The sequence below is a fragment of the Lygodium microphyllum genome, chromosome 16, assembly GCF_053477565.2.
Source record: "Lygodium microphyllum isolate KBCC chromosome 16, Lygodium_microphyllum_v1.1.10, whole genome shotgun sequence".
NCBI lineage: Eukaryota > Viridiplantae > Streptophyta > Polypodiopsida > Schizaeales > Lygodiaceae > Lygodium > Lygodium microphyllum.
This window is the reverse complement of record NC_141150.1, coordinates 136890074-136896159: the sequence shown is the minus strand read 5'-3', so window position 1 is coordinate 136896159 and position 6086 is coordinate 136890074.

The following is a 6086-nucleotide window of genomic DNA, read 5'->3' as shown; positions in this document are numbered from 1 at the left end:
GGATCAATATTCAAGGCATAAAGTCTAGGATTAGATTAAGTGTGTCTAGGGACATTTGAGAAACTGTTTGCCTCCTGTAAAGACATTGTCGAATATCTAAGAGATATTTTTGAGGATAGTCCTAGAGTAACCCTATTTTGCTAGCCTATTAGGCAACTATTTTCAGAAATCCCTGTTAGTAGTGAGGCAAAAAAGGGAAGCCTACCAAATAAAAGTGAGAGAAAACTATGAATATATATGAAATATATATAGTATGGAGGTGTGTAAAAAGAAGTTATAATCCCTAAAATAAAAATATAAAGCAAGACAATTTTCAAGAGCAAATTATCATTGCCTTGCAAAGGCATGGTAGGTTCTGAGGGATGAAGAGTCACGGCTCAAGCCCGATGCCTCGTCTTCCTCGGGGTGGCATTTAACCAAAAAATAAAACAAGGATGGTTTGAGCGAAAACAAAAGTGAGCGAAAGAAAAAGGATTTAGTGTCCTCGAGAGAGCTTAGTAGATTGAGCTTAGTAGATTCTTGGATGCCAAGTTTAGGCCTGAGGCCAATGCCATGTTCTCCTTGGGTCACAATACACTCAACCCCCTCCTTTTTACATGCTTGAGTATAAGGTATTGAAGAAAAAATGTGGTAAAATAAAAATCTATCTAATATTCAATAGACTAGGCTATAGGAGTTCTTGGTCCACTTGTCCTAGGTTAGGTAGGAAGGTCAGACCACCGGTTAGGATGACTCCTTTGATAGTTTGTTTTAGATGTTCTGTGTTAGAGGAGCAGTTGGTTAATAACTAGCTCCAAAACTTTGTCAGACTATACTAGGCCTATCTCTCATGGACTTGATGCTTTGATTTTGTTAAGATAGGGTAAGAGCTATGTTTGTGCTCTATTGTGTCTTTCCATTTGTAAAGCAGCTTGACACTCTTTAGGATTATAATTGTACAAATCAATTTGTGGGTTCAACAAGTTGAATCACCCTATTCCATGGTTGCAATGAGAGTCTAATTTAAAGCTAAATTTCAAGAGCAAAAGTGGCTTGAGACCATAAAAGAGACGATTTTAGCAAAAAATAGAACGATCATGGATCAAGGAGATAGAGTTTTTCTAGATGTATTTCGATGCCAAGAATCCAATGCAAGTTTCTACTTGTCAATCAGCGTCCTTTTGACCTTCCATTTAATGGCCGCAAGGTTTAGTGTTATGAAGCAACTACTAGATCCAGAAGCCAAAAAGTATGTGACAAAGGCCAAGGTGTTTGCCCCTCCATTCAAGTTAGAACCACTTTGTGGTCAAATGTGAACATGGAAGTTTGAGCTAGTTTTTTTAATAATTAGTGGCTAACCATGATTAAGGTCAAGACTCATAAATTTCACACGAATGGGGGAGTTTTTTTTTTATAGCCCTTCCTCCTCATTAAAAAATGGTTTTCTGCACCTGTTGCAATCTTCCTCCATCTTCAAGGAATGGAACACTAAATTTCTTCGCCCTTCGATGCTTCAAACCATGCAAGAACTAATGAAGGGAATGAAAGGTTCCAATTTTAGTCTGTCCCTCTCTTGTTTCTCTCTCCTCTTTGTTTCTTGTTCATATGGCTGTGTATGAGAGTGAGAGAGAGGGAGGGTTGATTTGATAAAGTGGGGATGGACAATGGTAATAAGCATAATGCATGGATCAAGTGATTTGGATGCGCTAGAAAATAACATCAGCGGCTCCACTTTTCTGAATTATGAGGCATATGTATGCGGATTTTAAAGTGAGTCTTATTTAATTTTTATGATGAATCTTTCATGAATATTATAGAAATAAGATTGGAAATGGTTGAAATATATTGATGTCTATAATTTTAAAAATATATTTATTTTTTGCACCTATATAAAAATAATAAAATTGTAAAATCTAAAACAAGGGATTTAATGGAAAATGGTATTGTTCTTGGGTTTTGGAAAACAAATGATGTTCATATGGCATAAAATGAGTTCTTTGTTGGGAGGAGCTCCTTGTGTATATAATGCAAGGTGTTGATCACATGTATGTTTGGATACTCCCTCTGTTGGAGTTGGAATGGGGAAAAATCATTGGACTACAAATTGATACAAATGAGTGATTTAGAGTAGTGTGCAACCTCCAAACACTCCTGGTGACGAGGCCATGAGGGTGGTTTGGTGAGCATAGAAGGCCTGACTATAGACCTAGAGCCAATGTTGGGCCCGTTTTAGGTCCTGACAAGCAATCACATGATACCAACTATTTTGGGATCTAAGTGGCATAGGGTTTCTCTACCCAATGTTTGAATGTGGAAATGCATGGGATCCTATGTCATGTAGATTTCTTGTTAGATAATGGTCGATCTCCTCAAGTGATGCATCTAGATCAAGAGGGATGGCTTGCTAGACACTATAGTGAGTGACATATATTCTAGATGTGCCTTTGGTGAAATACATGCATGTCTTTTACTATAAAAGTGTAAGTCACATCCTTCCCTATGCATAGATCATTTATCATGTAGAGAATTGATTGTTTATGTCATGTTCATGATATGAAAATTCCTTGCTAGGAAATTATCTCCTAGGAAAATGATTCTCTAATGTCCTCATAAGGTAGCATGGCAATTCTCTTTGGCTCGAATCTTTAGAATGTGCAGATAGGAAATACCATCTCACAATATACATGATTAGGGCCTTTGAGTTCTCATATTAATGGACAAGTATCATGCCTTCACATATATATGTAGCATTTAAATTATATCTCTAATGCTATCCTTGTAATGCCACCCTGATTGATCCTCTACTCCCTCTTCTAAATCTTAGGATCAAGTCCAATGGCCAAAGGCCAAGAAAGAACCCCTTGTGGTAATACACATTGTAAATTCATATACAAGTTAAGATAATGAATAATGAGTGTGGTAACTTAGGACCCATTAAAAGCTATCATGTGTGCTTCCTCTCTCTCTCACTCTCTTGCATTCCATATCTTTTAGTCCACATCTCAATATTTGCATTTGTGGGGTTTTGCGCTTAGAGCAAGGAGCATGAGGAGTTGAGCTTTGTCATGAGTCAAGGATTCAAGCTTCTTCTGCAACATTCATGCTTGCTACCCAAATTGAAAAGAGATATAATGTCGTTACCAAGCTCTCCATTTAAGTAAAACATGTGTTGTTATTTGAAAAGCCAAAGGCTTAATTTGAGGGTTAGCATAGCCCAATTTGGAAGCTTTTGGATAGCCAATAGTGGTTGGATTCAAGATAGTTCAATTTGGATTTGGATTGCTTAGCAAGAGATTTAGTAACATATTCCATATATGGAAGCAAGGGGGAGCTTGAGGTTGCTTAAGAACAAGGGCATCTTGTTTAAGAAAGGGCTTAGCTTAAGTGGAAAAGTAGGGTCATGCTTGCTATTTTGAAGCTTAGGGTCTGCTTGTATCTACTAATAACAAAGACAAAGAAAGAAAGATAGAGTCGATGTTTTGGTGAGATTGTGATGTCTATGTGTTGGACTCTACATTCCATTGCTCCAAGAGGCTATTATTGATTAAAACAACCTATTTTGATACATTTTGTGTTGAGATATCGAGCTCCACTCGTGATACGCCAGGGTGACCGTTGTGTATTTATGTCATCGACTTGTCAGTTGCAGATGCGGTTGGTACACCGTCCATGAATAATAGCTACATGATAGCTATCCTTATCTACTCTAGTTCGTGGCTCAGTTAGTATGCCACCTTAGTTAGTTGAGTTTGGTTTGAGACCCATATATAGGGTTCTTCTATTTCTTTGTATTAGAGTTCTTTTGGCTTCCACAACTAAGAAGAGAAAAACAGTTTTCAGCCTCCACCCTTGTGTGTCTTCCCCCATTGTGCAAGCAAGAAAGCTACAAGTGAGACTCCTTCCTTCTCTCCCACAATCTTGACATGGTATCAGAGCCTTGTTCGTGGTAAGGAGCTCAAGAAAGCAAGCCAAGCTCGCGGTGTTCTGGTAAGAGGAGCAGTGTTGCTTTCATTTTCTGTTTTGGGAGCAGATCTCTGCAGGTAGCACAGCCGAAAATTGCAAGAGTGCATTGTCTCAGGTTGAGACGCCCTTTGCGGTGAAGCAAGAGGGCAGTATATGCTGCGGGATGGAGCTTTAGCTCTCGGCGACCCTGTTTTTTTGATTTGAGGCCATTTCGGGGCCTCTTTTGGAGGCGGAAGTTTTCTGCACGCACTCAGGAAAAAGCCTTGTTTTATGCTGTGCGACCACTATTCTACAGGTCGGTGAAAAGTTACCACAGATATTGCATCATATGCTCATGTGCAGAGACATTGGGAGTTACAGAATCATCCTTGGTTCCTGTATATGCAAAATCGTCACTAGGAAGTGACTGTGTGGTTAAATACCACTTTCGTCAGTTTTGCAGATTTGCCCTTGTGAGGCTGAAGCTGTGTTCTCTGCAGTGACAGAATTTTTTACAGGATTCTGTAATGGCGTTTGATTCTCTTTCACAGATTGTAACTGAAAAGCTTGACAAGAACAACTTCCAAGCATGGAAGTTTAGAATGACGAATTTCCTTACGGGAAAAGGATATTGGGAATTTGTTGCAGGAAATGAAGAAGAACCAGTTCTTCCTGATGTTCCCAATCAACAGCAAATGCAAGCATTCAAAGCATGGCATGAGAGAGCAAGGAAAGTTATGTACTGGCTGTCTATCAGTATTTCAGACTCTATGATTGTGCATATTCGGGATGCAAGTACGCCAAAGGAGGCATGGGATACTTTGTCAAAAATGTACAGCACAAATACTCAAGCCAGGAAAATGCAGCTCAAGCAAGAGTTGCATAATGTGCAAAGAGAAAATATGAGCATCAACGACTACCACATGAAGGTGAAGAAGATTGCATATGCACTTGCTTCCATTGGGTCGCCAGTGGAAGATGATGATTTAGTTTCTGTGACCTTGAATGGTCTAGGAAAGGATTATGCACAGTTTCGGACATCCATTTCAGTTCGTAAAAGATTTCCTGATTTTGAGGAGTTGATTGCTCTTCTAATTTCTGAGGAGCAGAGAAATGGTGGTGCATCTTCTTCAAGAGGAACTTCAAAAGAAGTTGTCTTCTACTCAAATGCTAGAAGAGGTAGAGGCAGAGGTAGAGGAGGCCGATTTGGAGGTCGTAGCAGAAATCAGAATATGCAGCAAACTCAAGAAAACCAGTCCTATGGAGGAGGACGTGGTAACTCTAGAGGTAGGGGGAGCCAAAGAGGTCGTGGTGGATGGCAAAGAGGCCAAAATGCAAACAGTAATGTTGAATGCTATTACTGTGGTAAAATGGGTCATATGGCTAAAGACTGCTATAAAAAGCAGAATGACATCATGAATGGAAAACTGCAACAAGGGAACTATGCATCTTCTAGTAGACAGGGTGACGACAGAAATGAGCATTTGTTTATGGTGCAGCACATGAACAATTCTGTGACAAGTGCAGAAGAAAGCAATGATGTATGGTATGTTGACTCAGGTGCATCAAACCACATGACAGGTCATGCAGAATGGATGGAGGATGCAAGGAAAATGGAAAAACCAGGATTTGTGGAGACTGGTGATGACACTGCACATCCTATTGTGCAGATTGGAAAAATTCCTTTGTCTATGCAGGATGGGAAAAAGAAATACCTGTCCGATGTATTTCATGTCCCGAATATCACCAAGAATCTAGTTTCTGTTGGTCAAATGGTTGAACAGGGCTTGCAGGTCAGATTTAATCCTCATGGATGCTTTGTTGAGGATATGAAAAATAAAGGTCGCTTGATAGCAAAAGGAAAGAAGAAGGGCAGAATGTTTACGTTGGATGCAGACATGTCTGAATTGACTGCAGCAATGTTTGCACATGGGACCGGTGTAGTTGCAGATATTGATATTTGGCATAAACGCATTGGTCATGTTAATGTACAGCGGCTTAAATCAATGCAGGCCCAAAATATTGTTGCAAGATTGCCTAAATTCAAGGTTGCAGAAATGCATAAGGTATGTGAAGCCTGTCAGTTTGGAAAACAGGCAAGGAAACCATTTCCTAGACATGTTCAAGAGAGTAAGAAGCCATTGGAATTAATCCACTCTGATGTG